General features: G+C 41.9%; 2 long non-coding RNA genes across 3 annotated transcripts; one reads left to right on the forward strand and one right to left on the reverse strand.

Annotated features, from left to right (window-relative positions):
- The first annotated feature begins 1,572 nt into the window (after window positions 1-1,572).
- LOC143260509 (uncharacterized) lies at window positions 1,573-8,798 on the forward strand. The gene is made up of 2 exons (XR_013034762.1): window positions 1,573-3,711; window positions 3,811-8,798. It is a non-coding gene; the product is annotated as an uncharacterized LOC143260509 (long non-coding RNA).
- Window positions 7,210-10,694, reverse strand: LOC117225711 (uncharacterized). 2 transcript variants are annotated; one of them, XR_004491578.2, is made up of 4 exons: window positions 10,502-10,694; window positions 8,175-8,272; window positions 7,964-8,061; window positions 7,210-7,872 (listed from the first exon to the last, which is right to left on the reverse strand). It is a non-coding gene; the product is annotated as an uncharacterized LOC117225711 (long non-coding RNA). The 2 variants fall into 2 exon arrangements; XR_013034761.1 differs by lacking the exon at window positions 10,502-10,694 and having other exon boundaries at window positions 8,175-8,519.
- Between the last annotated feature and the right edge of the window lie 8,917 nt (window positions 10,695-19,611).

Genomic DNA, 19,611 nt, shown 5'->3' on the forward strand with positions numbered 1-19,611 from the left:
CTACTGTGTAAAATAGATTTCAGGTAAATTAGGCTTCCATTTAGATTTCAGGTAAATTAGAGTTTCCATTTCTTTTCTTTTAAATTTATTTATTTAATATCGCATCTGCTTAATAGCATTTGGCGATCATTTGTGGAAAAACATTTGTAGGTTACATGTAGTGTAATATACAATGGTTCTGCATTACATTTTACATTATTTTCTTAATCTAGGCTTCTTATGTTACTATATAATTTCGCTAAACAATTTGGTTTCTTCTAAGTATGACATAACTTTTGCTGTTTGTCTGTAGTTGTCCAAACATTCTTTGATGGTATTGGGAATTTTTACTTTTTTTCTGATATTATTGTACACTGGACATTCAATTAGGACGTGCTTAATTGTAAGCTCAGTGTTACAGTTGTCACAAATTGGTTTTTTCCATTTAGGTTTCACGTAAATTAGATATTCCATTTAAATTTCAGGTAAATTAGATTTTATATTTAGATTTCAGGTAAATTAGATTTTCCATTTAGATTTCAGGTATATTAAATTTGAGACAGACTGAAATTCTTTGCTTTGTCAGGTAGATTCTGGACAGATTCAATTTTCTACTTTGTGACGTAGATTCAAGATAGTTATTCTACTTTGTGAAATTTATTTTACATGTATTCGGTTTTCTACTTTGGGAGGCAGACTTTTCTACTGTACAAAGTTGATGTTAGATTTTCTACTCTGCAAAATAGATTTTGAATAGATTAAATTTTCTACTTTGCACTCGTTTTTCTACTTTGTAAAATACATATCAGATAAATTAGATTTTCTACTTGGATTCGGGCAGATTAAATTTTCTAATTTGTGAAATAGATTGTTTACTTTGTCTAGTTGATTTCAGAAAATTAGATTCTCTACTTGGATTCGGACAGATTAAATTTTCTACTTCGTGAAGTAGATTCTAGATAGTTTTCATTACGATCCACTGCTGCTCCTCAGCTCTCTCTCATTTTATTCATAGCATCGTCGCTTACGCTGTAAGCTCTAAAGCTAACAAATAGAACGATCATGCGTTCGGATCGAGATGTAGTGTGCCTAATCTCAATTCCGTGATCATGCGACGCAATCGTTTTTCCTCATTGCTCTATGATCTGCTCGATGACTTGCAATTATTGTTGCATGTGTCAGACCGATAGAATTTCGCGAAATCATCGATTATCGCGGATTGGAAATATCGGATAATCTGTTGGTCCGTATGAATGAGCGACCTGGTTTTGAAACAATTCAAATTAACATTACGATCGTATTAAAAAATAATATTTACATTTATTGTATATTCATAGTTTCTTCGATGCTGGTATCTTAATTGAAATTCTTCGACGCATTTAAATTTCGATTAAATTTTAATATTTAAAAAAATCGCAGTGACCTTCAATTTTTATAAAAAAAATCGTTCATTAATATATTATATTGCAAGCTGCAGAGAAATTAATTCGAAGCGATTTTATTGCTAGTCATCAAAATCGTCGAAAGTAAAAGATCATCTGGTTCCGCAAACATCCGTTTCTTAAAATTCGCATAACTTCCAAGGTTGCGGATGGTAGCGGTTAAAATCTGTGTCATGCTTCTCGCAATTGCCTAAGCTTTCGTATGAAGCAATCACTGTGACGAACGCTTTTAATCATTTCTGCGAAAGCTTGCACGAAGTTTCCCGCGACTAGCTGAAAATTTTGAAAGAAGCGTTCTCGGAATGTTTAACTCGAAAAATTGACTTTCGGCCGCGGTTTTCGCAGCCCCCAGACCAACGGGCGACGCGCTCTAATGGAAAACGATGCGCGGAATCGTAATGCACAATGAGACGTGGCGGGATCAAATGGTTTCGATTGGATTTAATTGGCTGCGTAGCAAAAGTTCGTCGCTCGCGGACACTCGAAACCGACACGCGTGACTGAAACCGCGGTCTCATTGCCGTTTCAATCGCCGAAAATCGTGTCGAGCGATCGGGCGCTGATCAATTTTCGTTTTTACCGTGTTTCAGCGATAGTTATCTGTCGCAACTGGCGAACGGTCTAATCGAGGGTGTCCTCCGCCTCGTCTCCGATTCAGTTGAACCGACGACGTTGACGGGCAACGTGCCGCAGAGAATACAGTACGCGATGACGCCGAACGGAATTCGCTATCGTATTCCGCGTGAATCGAACGATAATTTTAATCGCGCGACTAATTACTTCGATCGTTCACTTATCTGTATATAGTATTTTATTGGGAGTTGTAAGATTATCTTAAAAGCATCCTAAGCGTTTCTGTACAGCTTGTTGGGGGTCACCTCATTTCGGGGGAGGGCGGTCAATTTCGTGGAAAATTGTGAATCTCAGCTTTCCATTGGATTGGCCAATGAGTCGTTGCGCTATTTCCCAATAGATGGCGATAGAGAAAAAAATCGTGTGGGGTACGTCTGTGCAAGTTGCGCATGCGCCATCTGCAATTTAGTTTCTAACCAAAGTTAATTAGTCTAATGTAGATCATCCGCGAGCAAGCACGTGCGCAAAGCAATTGAGGAGTATATTTTTGAGGTTAAACGGCACGTGTCCAATTGTTGTCGTTCAACCATCGATTCCCTGTTCTCGGAGTTCAGTGTAGGGAGAATAGAATATATACTGTGGGAATCCGTCACAAGCGCAACGACTTATTGGCCAATCCAATAGAATTAAGGAAAATTGCTAGATCGAGGATTTTCTGTTTCATAATTATTATATTCGATCGTGCTGTCTGATCAAACCGTTCGGTGTTATCTGATGAGTGTTGCAACACCGCGTGATTGCGGTCACATTCCTGCTTATCATTTCACGAAACGCTAACGACGTTTCAACTTGCTGTTCTGGAGATCACAGACCCGAGATTTCAGTTGAATACATTATCTAATCTTGATTCGGCAGGACGCGATTGCGACGAAACGGGATAGGAAAAATTATTCTGCTACGAGTTAAATCTTTGAGCAGCGCACGCGCGCGCGCGTGTGTGTGTACATTCGATGAGGTTTGATAATTGAAGAAGATGAGAACGGACAGATGAAACGCGAAGAGACATTGGAGAAGCTCGGCAACATTGCTGAACAAACTAGAAAATTTTTACTTTGTAGAATGATCCAGTCTGCTGATTACAATTGACAGCTAACCTAACCTTAATCTTTATGCAAAATAATAAGATATTCCTGTATATATTGCATGGAACGAATAAAAATTAAATAGCATCGAATTCTTTCAATATTTTTCTTGGTTCATACATCACAAACTAATATTGCAGTAAATTCATGAAATGAACGGTTTAGATGTTAGTTTGCGGGAACAATAGCCTTGAAACAATCGATGTGACAAATTCGACTAATATGATAATATTGCAACTAGAATTTGTTAGATTAGTCGAAATTAACCTAAAAAGTGGGCGCATACGATCAACGAACTCTGTGGAAAGTGTAAACAGTGCAATCCGCGTTCATCTAGGTTATATCTGAGATTGTGTCTTGCGTCTTGGTTAGGTCTCACCCTATTCGCACTCTGCTTTGTTCATACGTTTTTATCGACATCTCGTTATGCAAAATAATCCGAAGAGAGATTAAAATTTCCCGAAATAAAGAAAAGCCACAACAAGAAAATTACGGAGAACATTTTGGCGAAGAAAATAGTTACTCCGAAAGCTTTCAACAACGCGAACCATTTTCGGGACTGCATAAACAAATAGGTGGGCGTAAATCGAAACTGACCGAGCAAATGGTCGGCACGCAACGATTGCTGCTATAGTTTCTATCATAATTAATTTTCGATACATTGTATAATACAGGTTTATCCGATCGCGGAGACAAAAGTAGATAAACGTCACCCTGTTGACATGGGAAGCTTTGGCAACGACATGATCCACCACTCGAGATTAAACCGTCGAACTTTGAGAGGACATAATTTACGAAAAGACTTTACGACGGATACAGTCGGATAACCTCCGTCTGATGTTCGAGGAATTTCTTTCAAGAAATGACGATTAGTTGATAGAACAACAAAGCCGGCGAACAATCGGTGTCCAATTTTGCAAAAAATGATTGATAATGATAGCATCGAACAAGAGATACGAGTCGAAGCAAATTACGCGGTATCAGGGGTATTTGTTTAAGGACAAGTTAAAAGTGCGATAAAACGCTTGCGAAAAATCGGCGCATCGATTTTTGCGGAGTCATTGTAAAAGTAATACTCCCTTTTTCATGTTCGCAGTGACTACAGGCGGTAACAAAATCTTGCGAACTTCGTGCAAACGTTCGAATACAAAATGTTCTAAATTCAATTAAGAATTGACCCGCAATTATACCGTAAATTATTGCGCAAAGTAAATTGATTGGTGACAGGCTAATGTTAACCGACTTACTATTAATTATACTGTTTGATACAATATCGTGTATCACAACAGTTATGCAGTTTCATACATTTTTTAGGTCATAGATAACCAATTTAATATTAATTATACTGTTTGCATAATATCGTGTACACTGTAACAGAAACAGTTTTATACGTTTTACAAGTCCGAAAATACGATGATAATAATCGATTCACTATTAGTTATGCTGTTATACGTATAATTGCAGAAACAACGTTAAATAATTAATTATAAAAATGACCTTCTCACGTAATATATTTTAATATTTTTTAGTGTATCTTAACTGAATTGTGTGATCAAAGAAACTACTTATTAACTGATACTGTGTGACAATATAATAACGTAATAATATATTGTAATAATATAATATACAGTATTATAAAAACATAATATATTATATTGTAATAATAAAAGACATTATGATAGATACAGTTTTACATATTTCTTGAGTCATGTAATCCAATTCCAGGAACCAATTTCGCAGAATCATTTTTCTAATTAATTATTTAACATTGTTTCTAAAATTAGTTAACAAAAGAATCGTTTCAAAATTGTATTCTACAGTCCCTAAAAATCCATAAAATAGAATATTGAAACCAGTTACTATGGGATGATCAATTACTGTGCTTTTGGTTCGTTTTCGGGCATAATTTCATTTATATTTATCAAATAAGACATTAAATTGTTTCATTCAAGAATAAACAAAAAATTTTAATTTGCGTTATTCGAAAATTATAAAAATGTCCGAAAACAACCCAAAGGCACAGCAATTGGTCACCCCACAGTAACCGGCTCCGCTATATTTGTATCACGCCAAATAATACATAAATAACAGTAGTATGAATTTTGTCCAGATTTCCACGGATTCGGACCATCGTGTAGCGTCGCCTCGATGTTTACACCGAACGGTCGTCTAGCTAAGGACGCCCCGTACGAGGTGGCCGCCGATTATCGGGCGCACCGGTGTCAGACGAACGATAAGTAGAATCGCGACAGTGTGAACAGGCCTGCCTTGTCGCCGGTGTCTGCGGAGGCCCGATCGCGCGCAGATTGCGGTGGTTTTGGCACGGATTCGGTGGCCGCGGCGCGCGCCGCCTCGCCGGCCTCTGTAAATCTCCGGTTCGCCGTCGAAAAACATAAATTGTCGGTCTCCCCGGCCGGCGGCGATAAAAAAACGAAGGAATAGCTCGTGGGGTGGATCGTATCGTGGCTGGAACGCAGAGAGAGAGAGGGAGAGAGAGAGAAGAGAAAGAGAGTGAGAGAGAAGAGAAAGAGAGTGAGAAAGAAGAAAAAGAGAGAGGGAGAGAAAGAGAGAGGGAGAGAGAGAAAGAGAAGAGAAAGAGAGAGTGAGAGAGAAGAAAAAGAGAGAGAGAGAAGAGAGTGAGAGAGAAGAAAAATAGAGAGAGAGAGAGAAGATAGCCGGAGAGAAGAGAGAGAGAGAGAGGAGTCGGAGAGATTCAGGAGACGGCCGTTGCACATGCGTCCCATGGCGTGACGGGAACACGCGAAATTAAATTAAGTCTGGCATAAAGTTCTGGATAACAAACGCCGGCCGGGCCCGATCGAACTTTTTCGGTAAATTATCTTGCCGGTGTTGTTTTTTTTGTTTACCGCGCCACCGGAATTTAGAACGCCGTCGGCCGCGTTATCGTCGATAGCACCGTGACCCAGGGAACATCCGGGAAAAATCGGGATTCCGCGCGTGGAGAACTCTAATCGTTATCGCACCCTGTAGCCCGGACTGGATTTTCCGCTATCAGCTTTTATCGGGGCATCGCCGATCCGGATAATAGAGATGGACAGCCGGGACAGACTGTGTCCGCGAATATTTCGATTCTTCGGAGGATGCTGTTGCAGTGCTGGACCGGTGTTCACAGAGAAATAAGTTACGCAAGGAGTGGGGTGGGCGACGCATGCGCCAGGAGTCCCGCAAGCGACATGGCACTGCGTTTACAGCGTGGCATGTATAATACTGTGTACTACTGTGTCTTGTACCGTTATTTCTATACAGAGTGTCCCAAAATTATGGTACTTTCGGGAAATGGGGAGTTCCTAAGATCATTTGAAGTAACTTTTTCCTTAGCAATATTGTAATCCGCGGCTTCGTTTAGGAGTTATTGACGAAAAACACTGACCAATCGTGGTCGCGTGGGCGGGGCGTCAGTCGTACGTGATTTCTCATTGGTCAGTGTTTTTCGTTAATAACTCGTAAACAAAACCGCGGATTGCATTTTCGCTGAGGCGAAACTTACTTCAAATGACCTCGGGAACACCTCATTTCTCGGAAATACCATAATTTTAGGACACCCTGTATAGTTCTCACGCGAGAAGAAGACGCCTTTGTATTTACATTACCCATCTTACTATCTCCCCCACTGTCGCAGCGAGTAAGAAGGGGAATGTAAACATAAAGGTGCCTCACAGATCAGGAATGATATAAGGAACTAAAGAATACTAGGTGATCATGGGTGGTAATTTAGGTGGTTTGTTTCATGTGGATCATCCTGTATATTATCTCCTCAAATATTATCTCTAGAGTGAGCGGACACTATCTTAAGTCTTCGGGTTATACGATAAGAAAATAATAGGAACGAAAAGCAAAAATGAACTGGCATTACCTGGACAAAAGCATAAGACAATAAAAGAAGATTGCTATTTTTTGTATCGTTAGCAATTTCAACAATTGTGAATGAAAAAATTAGAAACGCGTCAATGTGAAAACAAGCTGAGCGTCTCACACTTTCGGTAAGGAATTGTTCGTTCGTATTCGCATCTCTTTCTGGAAAGGTTCTTGCAATGTAACAAAAAATGTTTCGATTACTGTATTTTATTTGTTTATTTGTGGTCATTTTGGAGACAGTGTGCGATATCCAATAATATCTAATAATATAATATCTAATAATCGAATAATAAGTGGCGGCCAAGTTCAAGAACAAAAACTAGTGGCGACCGAATTTTGAAAAATGGCATTGGCAAGTCCACGTCGACGAAAAGTCCCCAAAACGCAGATGTGCCACATTTATGCTGTCTTCGCTAGGCTTAGAACTAACCCTGGCCTAACCTAATTTTGATAAATGACATCAGCAAGTCCACGACAAATCCCCCAAAACGCACGATTCAAACTGGTGTTCCCTTCGATCAGTCATCGGATGCTTTGGAAGGCAGTCGAAGAAAGCAAATGACACTGAAAGGTCTCGCCGATAGTTGATGGTCGCAACGCGTGCCACAAGGTCAGAAGCCGTGGCCTGACACGGCTTATTCAGTTTACGTGGCTATTAAAGCTACGGTGGCGCCGCCACAATGACTCATAGGCCAGTGAATCGCTTGTTTCTTGGCGATTACTGGCATGGATCTGATTGTTTGATTAACTGCACTTGTTGCGAATTTTTTGGTACACTAGGAACTCGATTGTCCGAACCTCTGGTGCCACAATTGTAAATTACACAAATACACTGATCACGAAAGTCTTTGAAACGTGATCTGTAACAGGAACATTGTTATAGTATCGGTAATAAAAATTATTATTAGATTGTCCCGAAAGTAATTTCGGTTTTCCAAATGGATAGCTTACAAAAAGACCGTTAACCGTTATTCAGTCATTGCTGCATTATCCGAACATTTATGCCGCGTTATTCAAGTCGGATAACGGAGGCTCCACTGTATCCTTGGCTTATAGAAAATCAAAAAAGAAAAAAAATACAATTAGCGAGGTTTACTACAGCTTAAGCTGTTTTCTTGCCGTAGGAAAGCTTCTAAACTTTATTAATCTCTCTTGAGATTACCTCGGGAAAGAAAGTTCTGCCGGAGTTCGACCTTCTGCTAGTTCTTGCTGCGTCAGCTGACAAACAGATTGTAAATCTTCGTGAATTTATGTCCCGAGCTTTCATGAAACGGTAAAGGAAAAATTAGTAGTTAGCAGCTTGAATCGGCGGACCTCGCGGTGGTCCAAGCAGACAGTAATCTCGAAATAATAATAGCTACAGCTTGTTTAAATTATCGATGAAAGAATGAAATTATTTCTCCAACTAGTGATTCTTGATTCCTTAATTCATGGAATTAATTATATTATATTAATTATATATTATATTAGTACATTATAATATAATAATAAATTATATTATATTAGTTACATATTTATTAATTATATTATTATTCATATTAATTAATTATATTAATTTTCTTGAGGTCTTTCTTAAACGAAATTTGTCGGAATATAGTTTTCCAGAGGTTGGCACCGCTGAGGGATTTTCGATGTGGCGAACCATTTTGTCAACCAAACTGGCCCAACCAACTTATCGATGAAAGAATGAAATTATTTTTCTAACTGGTGATTCTTGATTCCTTAATTCATGAAATTAATTGTATTATTATAATAATAATAATAAATTATATTATATTAGTTATATTATTATTCATATTAATTAATTATATTATATTAATATTCTTGAGGTCTTTCTTATACGAGATTTGTCGGAATATAATTTTCTAGAAGTTGGCACCTGTGAGTGATTTCCGATGTGCCATTTTGTCCACTAAATCTCAATTGTTCTTTTTACAGTTTACTTTTTGCAAACAGTAATATTTCAGTTTGCGATAGAAACATTTCTTTCGTTGTAATATTCGTAAAATGACGTATAGAATTGGTGATCTGCAGCAAGATCTCCAATTATCTCTAATTTCAACGAGAAGGTTGCACGGTAAGCCGATAGGTAGCATTTATGGCGTTTCGAGCGACCGAACCGGGCAGCAAAGATTCGGAACGTCCGCGTCGATGGAGCACAAAACTGACGTCGAAGTTTTAATCTGTCCTGCCTTTGATCTCGACGCTCGTACACAAACATGTTGACAGATAGCAGTAGTTTTATCAAAATTAAATAACACTCGGCCGGGATTACGTAATTTTTCATGGGGGTCGCAACAAAATCGCGCTCGCTTTTGACACGGATTTCGAAAACGGACAAATCCGATGACGTAGAAAAATCTGCTGGCGAAGTAAATACAAACTTCGCGACATAGACGATATCGCGAAACAACAACGAAAAATACGCACGCGATGCAATGGCGATGATCCGGCATCGATTCTCTTTTTTTTTTTTAACGAACGTAATCGACTCGACACGCGCGCGCTATCGTTCATGGCGGAAAGAAAATAAATTATCTTGCACGTGTTTCTGGTACGTATCCGATACTTCTTCGAACGATTAATCGATACTCGATCGATTTTCCTACATGGAACTTCGGCGGACGCTTTATTATCGAGCAAAACGTTCAGCAACAACGGTTGCCTTGAGATATGTACAAATTGTTTCCGTTCTATTAACCCTAGCAACGCGGTGGCCGGGTCTATGTCGACCCGGTGAATGTATTTAAGTCGTTCATTTAATTACTCAATTATTATAGCATTTAAATAAAATAAATTGCAGTTACATTGGGAACAACAGAAAGTCTAACGAGAAAATATGTTTTGAGAAATTGATAAACAAAGCTCAGAATTGTTAGAAACATCGTAAATAATACAGTTTTAAAAATGTCCCGCCGTCCGAGCGTTGAGAGCGAAGGAGCGCTAATCGACGCAGTTATGATAGAGCAAGAGGAGCAAGAGGTTATGATCGCAGCTGATTTTCATACCCGAGCGAAATTCTTTGTTTTCCTTGTAAATCTGACATGCTACAACTGTATCGAATATGTTCGCGCGATAATGCACGCGGTGTAAAGCACGGAGCGTGTTTTAATCTTATCGCACTGTTACGTGTCGGCCGTTAAATTCACGGATACACAATATCGTTCCGGATATACACTGAGAATATCCGACAGTGTCTTCTTGACACTAGTAAAACCAATCACGGCCGAAGCGACAGATTCCTTATTCTACAATACCACAAACTTCAGGGGACATTCTTGAATAAATTATTAGCAGTGAGTTTTACAACAAAACTTTACATAACCTACATGAATTCGATCTTCTCGCTTTTATGAGTCAGTGAATGTACCTGTCACTGTTACCGCTTGGTAGGTTTAGCTTTAAAACAAAATACGTGTTTCAATTTGTATGCATTGTAACGTTGGTCGAATGACAATGCAAACTCGCATAAGTAAATGATTTTCACACCTTTATTTTTGGAAGTCCCAACGAAGTCTCCACAAGTATTATCCGCATAAATGTCGACGGGACTCAAATTAAAAGGCAATCTTAAGGACTGCATTTTGGCCAACTTTTTGAGAGATGATAGGTATCACTGTGCGTCCGGCTCATTGATCATCGTCACAACACTAATCGTCCTACTAGCGGACCCCGATCAGCTGCCGATTTTTGCCACCAGGAGCCGCTAGTCCGTTCTACTAGTCCACCCGAAAGAACAGAGAAATTTCCAAAACTGTTTTGGATTCAGAACATTCTAATATCTGTTTCAGTAACAAGTGGTAGGAGTTAATTGTTGTTTTAAAAGAAAGGTAAATACTTTATGTTTTCAAATGTGATAAAAAACCGAATATAGTACTCCGCCGGACTCGTAATTAAAATATGAAACAACGATGGAACATATTGAATCATTGCCTTGACATCATTTCATTTCAGTACATACTATAAGTAGATGAAATCCTGTCACCCATTTCTAGACCGCGGATTTTTATGGAAAATAAAAATGGTCTAACAAAGTTGATTAGAGAAAATTTAAGTCAGATAAAAATGTCTTTTCTCGTTAGAAGAATTTTGTACAAAAATGACAGTAAAATACGAAACTTTAGAGACGTTAAAAGAATGTGTCACTACTTAAATAAAGACGTACTTGAATAAGATATTACTTTAACAATTGTTACATAACACAAGAATATTCTGAAATTCTTTTAACGTTTCTAAAGTTTCGTATTTGACCCAGTCATTTTTGTAAAAAAATTCATAAAATCCGCAGTCTGTTGTCACTTAATTGGACGTCAATTTTTGTCACCAGGCGCCGCTAGTTCGTTCTACCACTATAACATGTCGATTTTTGCCATCAGGCGTCGCATGGTGGAGCTTTTATCTCTAAAATGCGACATTCTATTGTAAACATTCTATTTTTGGCTCCGATTATACATTTATCTCTCACTGTTTTGTTTTATAGCATTATTACACATACACAGATACATAGGAATGAGAGGAAACTAGACGATCCACGCTGATTCTCAGACTGACTGGCGGCTTTGTTTTTCGTGAATACCTCAGCTCAGGTGCGTTAAGCGGGAAAGTTAGAGAGCGCGAGAGAGAGAGAGAGAGAGGGAGAGAGAGAGAAGCGGAGAGAGCAGTGGTGCGCAACCGTTGGGCCGTGTGCGGCCTGTTATGCGGTCCACGCACGGAATGCGGCTCGTTACGTTGCACTGTGCGGTCTCGCGTGCCGCTTGCGGTCCACCGCGCCCAATTGTGCGGCTTGCGGTCCCTTACGCGAACCTCGGACATTTAAGCCTTCTCCGGAATTTTGCGTTTCCGCGGGACTCGACGAGCTTCTTCTCGCTTCAGTGTCCTCCGCTGGAACGACGGACTTTGCGAAAATCGTCGGACACTCCATCAAGCTGCATAATGATCTGTCGCGCAGTGGTACCGACCGCGATTCTAGTTGGCCAAAAGTCGAAGCATTAGGTGTGAATTCGATTAATAGTTTTACATGTTACTAAATCCACGATGTTAAATGGAAAGGACAACCTAATAATATTATATCATCAATATGGATATTTATTTACAATTATCAGCATTGGATCGCGGATTCTGTGCATATTTGATATAAATTATTCCATGAAATTCCAAGTAAAATACTCTATGCTCTAGCCTCAACAGGTTGTATGTATAATCTCGATTTAAATGACTCACAGTCGGTTCAAAAATACATAATCACTATACTGCGGATAATAATTGCAAGGAACATAAGCCTCATTTAATAATTTATTCTAATAAAATTTAATAATTGTCCTCTTTTAGTAATTTCAGTAAGATGTATTTAATATAAAAATATCCTCAAATTCATCCCATGTCTTCACAATTTTGTGCGTTTTTGGTCTAGTCATTTTTCTCAAAAATGCATAAAATCCGCAGCGTCTAATAATCAAAAATATTGGTCTTCTATATACAATTCAATATATGTACAGCAGAAACTGCCGAGAATCGGTGCCTAGATCAGATCTAATTTGCAGCTGACAGTCAATGAACGTCATTAGCAGCGCCGGCAATGCTCTGTTTCTACACGACGCGATTGCTGAATCAGAACCAGAGTATTCATAGCCTATGTCCTTGGTAATACATTGCTCTCAATATGTACATTCTTGGTATTCATAATCTATGTTCTTAGTATTACACTCTTCTCAACACGCGAACCAGCAAGTCCTAAACGAGATTAATGTATATTATTTTATAACAATGACAAGATTGGATTTAAGCTTCCTACGATCCTTATTATAATACAGGCTGTTCGAAAATTACGTTAACTCCCGGAAAGGGGTGATTTCTGAGGACATTTGAAGTAACTTTTTCCTTAGCGAAAATGCAATCCACGGCTTCGTTTACGAGTTATTAATGAAAAACACTGACTAATGTGAGATCGCGTACGACTGATGCTCCGCCCAAGCGACCACTGCCGTTGCGGCGGACGCTCCACCCACGCGACCACCGCCGCTGCGTGAGACGGCCGGCGCGACGCGCCATTGGCGTAAAGGCGGAGCGCTGGCCGCACTCGCTCTCCGATTGGTCAACGTTTTTCGTCAATAACTCCTAAACGAAACCTCGGATTGAATTTTCGCTAGGGAAAAAGTTCCTTCAAATGACTTCAGGAAACCCTTCTCGGGTATTAACATAATTATGGGACACCCTGTACATGCTGGAATGAAGAAGATCTTAGAAAAATCTCTGACAACATTTTTATAGCACCAGGAACTGTAAAAGAAAAAGTCAGAAGCCAGGTCATTTTGACTGGTTTGATAGCTCTGGTGTTAATATATTCTCGGTATTGGTAGCCAATGTTCTTGTACCCATATTTCTTAGCCTCCTATTTCTCTTACCACATTCTCGGTATTCATACCCTGTCCTAATATTTTTCCAGTAAAAGAGCAATCGAGATATAAGCTCCCACGTTTCCCAGCGCGGTTTCACGGTCGTAGCTCAATTAGCCATTATCTCGTTGAGCCATTAGCTCACCTCCGTGGTAACAATCGAATCGAATGGACGGTTGCTGGTTAAACTTGGGGGACCCTCGGAACGACTGTTCCTTTTTTTTCGAAGGGCTCTTCGTACCAGCTGAATACCTCTAAACGGCCGCAAGAACGGTTAATCGGAAGGGAGGGGAGGGAGAGAGGGAGGGCGGGACTGTTAATTAGAACCTGACCCTCGGCTAGGGTGAGATTAATGTGTGGACAGCGTTTAAAAAGTTCTCCGTGCGAAGGATCCCCTAACTCTTGCCGGAAGGTTATCGTGGCCGCGGGCGTGCGTGATCCTTGAACGAGCATCCTTCGTCCTGGCTCCGTCGAAATCTAATTTAAACTCGGCTGTCCCTCGATACGATCTTGTCCGGGGCCACGGCCCGGGACGGGACGGGACGATTACAAAAATGGCGGTAAACGAGGGTGAACGAAAAAAAAGACGAGAAAAATTCGTCAGCGGGACCGTGAAGGCGCGCTCCTTAACGAGCCAACTATTACGTTGATTAGGTCGCAGCGGGACAGCAATTATCCCTCGGTACATGTTTGAGATATAAATGACTCCTTTAGATTAATATGTCGCGAGATTAATGACCCTGGGAGGGTGGGGATGATCGATAATGTTAGGGCGGTTGTCCATCTGAGAGTAAAACCCTCGACAGTCGTTCCACAGTCTCGTATTCGTGGGACCCGCCAGGCCCCCACCCCTCGCCGCGTCATGTCTAGCTGCGCTACGGAGTCTTGCGGCTCGCGTCGCACTGGAGCCACTGTCATGGCGGGTGTCCATCCGAGAGTAGAACTCTCGACAGTCGCTCCACAGTCTCGTATCCGCAGGACCCGCCACGCCCCCCACTCTTCGCCGCGTCTTGCCTAGCTATGCTGCGGTGTCTCGCGGCTCGCGTTGCACTGGAGCCACTGTCATGGAGGGCGTCCATGCGAGAGTAGAACTCTCGACAGTCGTTTTACAGTCTCGTATCCACGGGACCCACCACGCCCCCCACTCTTCTCCGCGTCATGCCTAGTTGCGCTGCGGTGTCTCGCGGCTCGCGTCGCACTGGAGCCACTGTCAGGTTAGGTATTCGTACTAAGGCAGTGGCTCTAGTAAGATTGTAGTCTCGAGACTAGGCAGCACAGCTGGACAAGACGCGCGGAAAGGTGGGGGGCCTGACGGGTCCCGCATAGACGACACTATAGAGCAACTGTCGAGAGTTTTACTCTCGGATGGACTTCCACAATGCGAATCAGTGTCGTGGAGTTTTACTTTCAGATGGACACCCGTCTTTACTCCTCGTTGCTCGTTTCCTTTCCGCGCCGGCTAGGCTTCCGGGAGCCGGTTGTCGACCGCGGGCAGCGCTCGAGGTGTCCAGAATTATCGGGCGGATCGTAAGCCTCTTGTTTCAGAGGATGGAAGTCCGTCCAGGTGAGTCGAGATTGAAACGATGGAGGGACCGGTGATAAAGTGGGAGAATAAAAAAAAGCCGATCGAAACGGCTCGGAGCGTTTCGCTTGTACCGGGTGCTCCAGGAAAAAACGGTACTCGAATGTCTCCGTTGTTTTCGGTGGAACTTCGTTTACAGAAGTATTTCGGTGTAAGTAAATAATTGTAGACACTCCTACTATCGTTCATTGCTGCTCATTTTGTTATTAAAAGCAATGGAAGTATAATAGCGGCTCCGAAAAAGGGAGAAAGGGAGAGAGGAGGGGACCGCCCATCCTTAGAGCGCTGTCGTCTTTTCTAGGGCTGTAGGACGATCCTGGATCGTTGATGTTCAAGTGTCCACTATTATTAACAGAAAAAACGGACTCTATTTTTTTATTGTATTAAGTATCTGTACGAAAAACACTGATCAATCGGAGAGCGAGTGCGGCCGATGCTCCGCCCTTGCGATCGAAGCGGCGTCACGCCGGCCGTCTGAGACAGCGGCAGTGGTCGCGGGGGCGGGACGTCAGCCGCGCGCGATCTCTCATTGGTCAGCGTTTTTCGTTAATAACTCGCAAACGAAGCTTCGGATTGCATTTTCGCTAAGGAAAAAATTACTTTAAATGACCTCAGGAACCCCTTATTTCTCGCTGGTGCAATAATTTTGGGCCACCCTGAACAAATGCAATCGGAAACAAATCTAACTCCGACGAGGGATAATAAAATCTTTTTTTGCAATTTCTAATATTAATGCAACGAACGTTATTCAGACGGCTTCCGGTAAAGTATAAATACTTAATACAATAAAAAAAATAGAGTCTGTTTTTCTGTTAACAATGGTGGGCACTTGGACATCAACGATCCAGGGTCGTCTTAACAGATCTAGAAAAGACGGCAGCGATCTAAGGATGGGCGGCTCCCCCTCTCTCTCTTTCCCTCTCTTCCGGAGCTGCTATTATACTTCCATTGCTTTTAATAACAAAATGAGCGGCGATGAACGATATAGGAGAAGTGCCCACGAGGCGGAAGCACGACGGCAATTTGTTCAACAGCTACGAACACGTCAACGTTTCGAAACGATTCCGCACGACCTCGACGCGACAGAGTCACCCCGGCGAGTTTTTGTTCCGGGATTTCTCGCTCGCTCCCTTTCTCTCTCTCTCTCTCTCACTTCATTTTTTCCTTCTTCGTTTTTTTTGTCATTTTCCAGGAATTTGACGGCGCTCGTAAAAGAACGTTTCGCACACGACAAAAAAACTCGCCGATTACGAATTTCGAGGGCTTGCGTTACGGGCACGCGCGTAAAAATCCAATCGAATGGAATCGCGAGCACCCTTCGGCGCTGTAACAATTCGTCGCCGTGCTAACGGGCTTGTAATTAACTGGCATCTTCGGTGAAGTGTCCGTGCAATCCTTGCGGGTCCGGTAATCAGTTGGTCACGTTTTGCTTCGAGCGATTTGTTCTTTAATAACAACAACAATAATAATAATAACAATAACAATCATAACAACGATAATAATCATAATAAAATTTTTTTAGTTTTTATAGAGGGAGAAAATAGTAACAATGATAATAATAACAATAACAATAGTAATATATAATTTTTTATGACATATAATTTGAAAAAACTAAACAACAACAATAATAAAAGCAATAACAATCACAACAATAATAATGATCATAATAAAAATTTTTTTTGGTTTTTATAGAGGGAGAAAATAATAATAACAATAACAATAGTAACATATAATCTTTCATGATATATAATTTGAAAGCAAATAAATAACAATAATAATAATAATGATAATAATATCAAGAGAATAGAAAATAAGTGATAAAGGTCATTAGTAAAGCTAATTAGAAAAGGTTCGGGGAATAATAGAGAAGAGTTAAAATAATAATTTAAATAATTTATTACATTATTTAATATTCTTATTAATTAATATTAAAATAATAAAAAAAAAGACATAGCAGTAATAGCATGACCAAGCGAAGACAAGGTAAAGTAGCGGCTACTGTCGGGTGACCAATTGCTATGTCTAATTTTATATTCATCGAATAGAACAAATTCAATTCCCGAATCTTTTTATTTAGCTTATTTTTACAATTTGTGCCCGATAACGAACCAAAGGTCAACAAACCATTGGTCGCCCACAGTGACCGGCTGCATTTGCCTTCCACATGCTAAAAAATATGGCGTCCACAGAAAGGAGGTTCTCTCCGACTGTCGCTCAGCTTCTAAATAAAAATGGACACGACTACTAGCTTGTAAACAAAAAAGGAAATCCGATTGTTACAGCCCCGAGGCTCGTTCGTACAGTTGTCAAAAAATCGGCGACTAGAAAAACGTGCCGCGAGGCTCGAACAATCGTATCTGCTATTCCCGAATCGTCCTTTCTTGTTTACAAACTGAGCGTCAATAAAAATAGCTGAGATCTCGCGACGATATCGGTCGACGCGATCGAATCGAAACAAAAACAAACACGATTTACCGGTTCCAGGAGAAGAAAAAAAGACAAACCGTTCATCGGCTGTCGCAAAGGTTCAAATTCCGTTTCGTGTCCAACAGCGAATTAATTTGTCCTCGGGTTTGGCGCCACGTAGCGGCGACTCGGTGCCACCGTGCTCGCAGTCCGGCGGCGTCGCGGTCGGTATCGCGGCAATGGGACGCAAACACGTATCGCGCGAACTTCAGCGCTTTCGATTACTCGTCCAATTTTATGCGCCATTTAATTTTACGCGGCGAGGTTATTGAGGCAATCCGCGGCAGAGTCGTGACACCCGAAACGCGCCGTCCGTTTCCCGGAGACACCGTCGATGTAGCCGAACGGCGTGTTGGGGGGCGCAGGAGGACGAGTAGGGAGAGAGGGAAGGCCAGCGAAAGAACGGAGAGAAATTTGCCGGGCTTCTGGTCGCGTTCGCGGAGGAGGCGGACGGGAGAGACGGGCGAAACTTTATCACGGAAATTGTTAAACGCGATCAAACACTTACGATCCGTTACTCGTCGCGGCCTCCCGCTCTGCCAGGGTCTCGAGAATACAGCAACTTTTTTACGGGTCGAACGATAAGACTGCAGAGAGATCGGCACGCCTTCAACGGGCGCAACAACGAGCTACGTATTACGCGGCCGCACGGGAACGTTTTTAAAAAGTTGCCGTCTGCCCGAGCGGGCCCGACGCGGACCCTTTGTCGAGCAACAATGGCCGACCGCCGCCTTTCTTTTATTGGCCATTAACCGGGCCGACTGTTTCGCCGGCGGAAGCTAATCCTGCATATTTTAATCGCGATCCCGCATCGAAGCGGCGGCGGCGCGGCGCCGGCAACCAGAAACTCCCTGAAAACTTCCCTTAATATTGCGATAACGTTTATGCGCGTGCAGGAGGCTGCGGCGGTCGCCTTTTAAGGGCGTCCCATAAATTTCCAAAGTACCCGTAAAATGATTATAAACGAGCGAAGTTATCCTTAACTGTGCGCCGACGTTGATTTAACGGAGACTTTACGTGCCTAAAGGCCGCGGATGTGTATTGTTGCGGCGGGCTTCGGGCGAGCTACCGACCCTAACGAAGTATCCTTCGGGGCGCATTATTTCGACGATTCCGCAGCCGCCCCGCCCGGCGACCGAACGACCCGACGGCAATCAACAATCGTTTCTCGCGGTGTTGTCAAGTGGAAGAAGATTTGTGTGTCGCTGCGGAACAACTAATTACGCTGCGATACGGTGAACATAGTTTTTTTTAGAAATTTTCTTGCGGCCGAAATCTTTTGGCCAGAAAGAGTAAGGACGTACGAGTACGGCTTAACTTAACCCAACTTAAGCCAGACGTAAATCAGACATAACTCAGACCTAACTTAGACCTAACGTAAAATATTTTATATTGCGTTACAATGCTTACTCTTCAGCCATGAGAAATAGTCAGTGCGCTCACAACAAACCATCTAATAATCATCAGGCGTTTACAAATCACTTGGGTCGTTGAAAGCTGTCGGAGCGAACTATAACGTTGCATTGCACTGATAGACTTATATAAACACCAGTTCAGGCCAGGGTAACCTAATCTCAACTAGCGTTAGGCGTTGGGTGACTATAGTTGCCGACGGTGATTCATCGATGGGATACCCAGCAAGCAGTGCACGTTGGATGACTCATCGGTAGCCTACTGCAAGCTTCAGAGGTTCGGTGACTCATTGGCTGCACCCAGCAAGCGCCTGAAGTTGTCTTAATCGTCGCCGATGACTCATCCAGTACCTAGCAACCATCGGTCGTTGGATGACTATAGTTGCCGACGATGACTCATCGATGGGATACCCAGCAAGCGTCTGACGTTGGGTGACTATAGCCACCGGTGGGGCCGTCAGCAAGCGTTGGACGTTGAATGACTCACCGATAGTTCCCAGCAATGCCTGCCTCAACGGAAGCCCAGCAAAACCGGCTCCGCGCTTACCGCGTTTACCTGTGATTGCTCACGTGGTGTGCTCATGGACCCCCAACGAAAAAACTACTATTCACTGATTAAAATATACAAAAATTTGCCAATGGTATCAATCTACTAGACCTCCACGTGGATACTACCCTAGCCGCCCAAGTGAGTTCTCTCTCGCCACGTGTGTATTCCCCGTAACTAGACCCTCTCTTGGGTACTCC

Source organism: Megalopta genalis, chromosome 14, assembly GCF_051020955.1.
Source record: "Megalopta genalis isolate 19385.01 chromosome 14, iyMegGena1_principal, whole genome shotgun sequence".
Classification (NCBI taxonomy): Eukaryota; Metazoa; Arthropoda; class Insecta; order Hymenoptera; family Halictidae; genus Megalopta; species Megalopta genalis.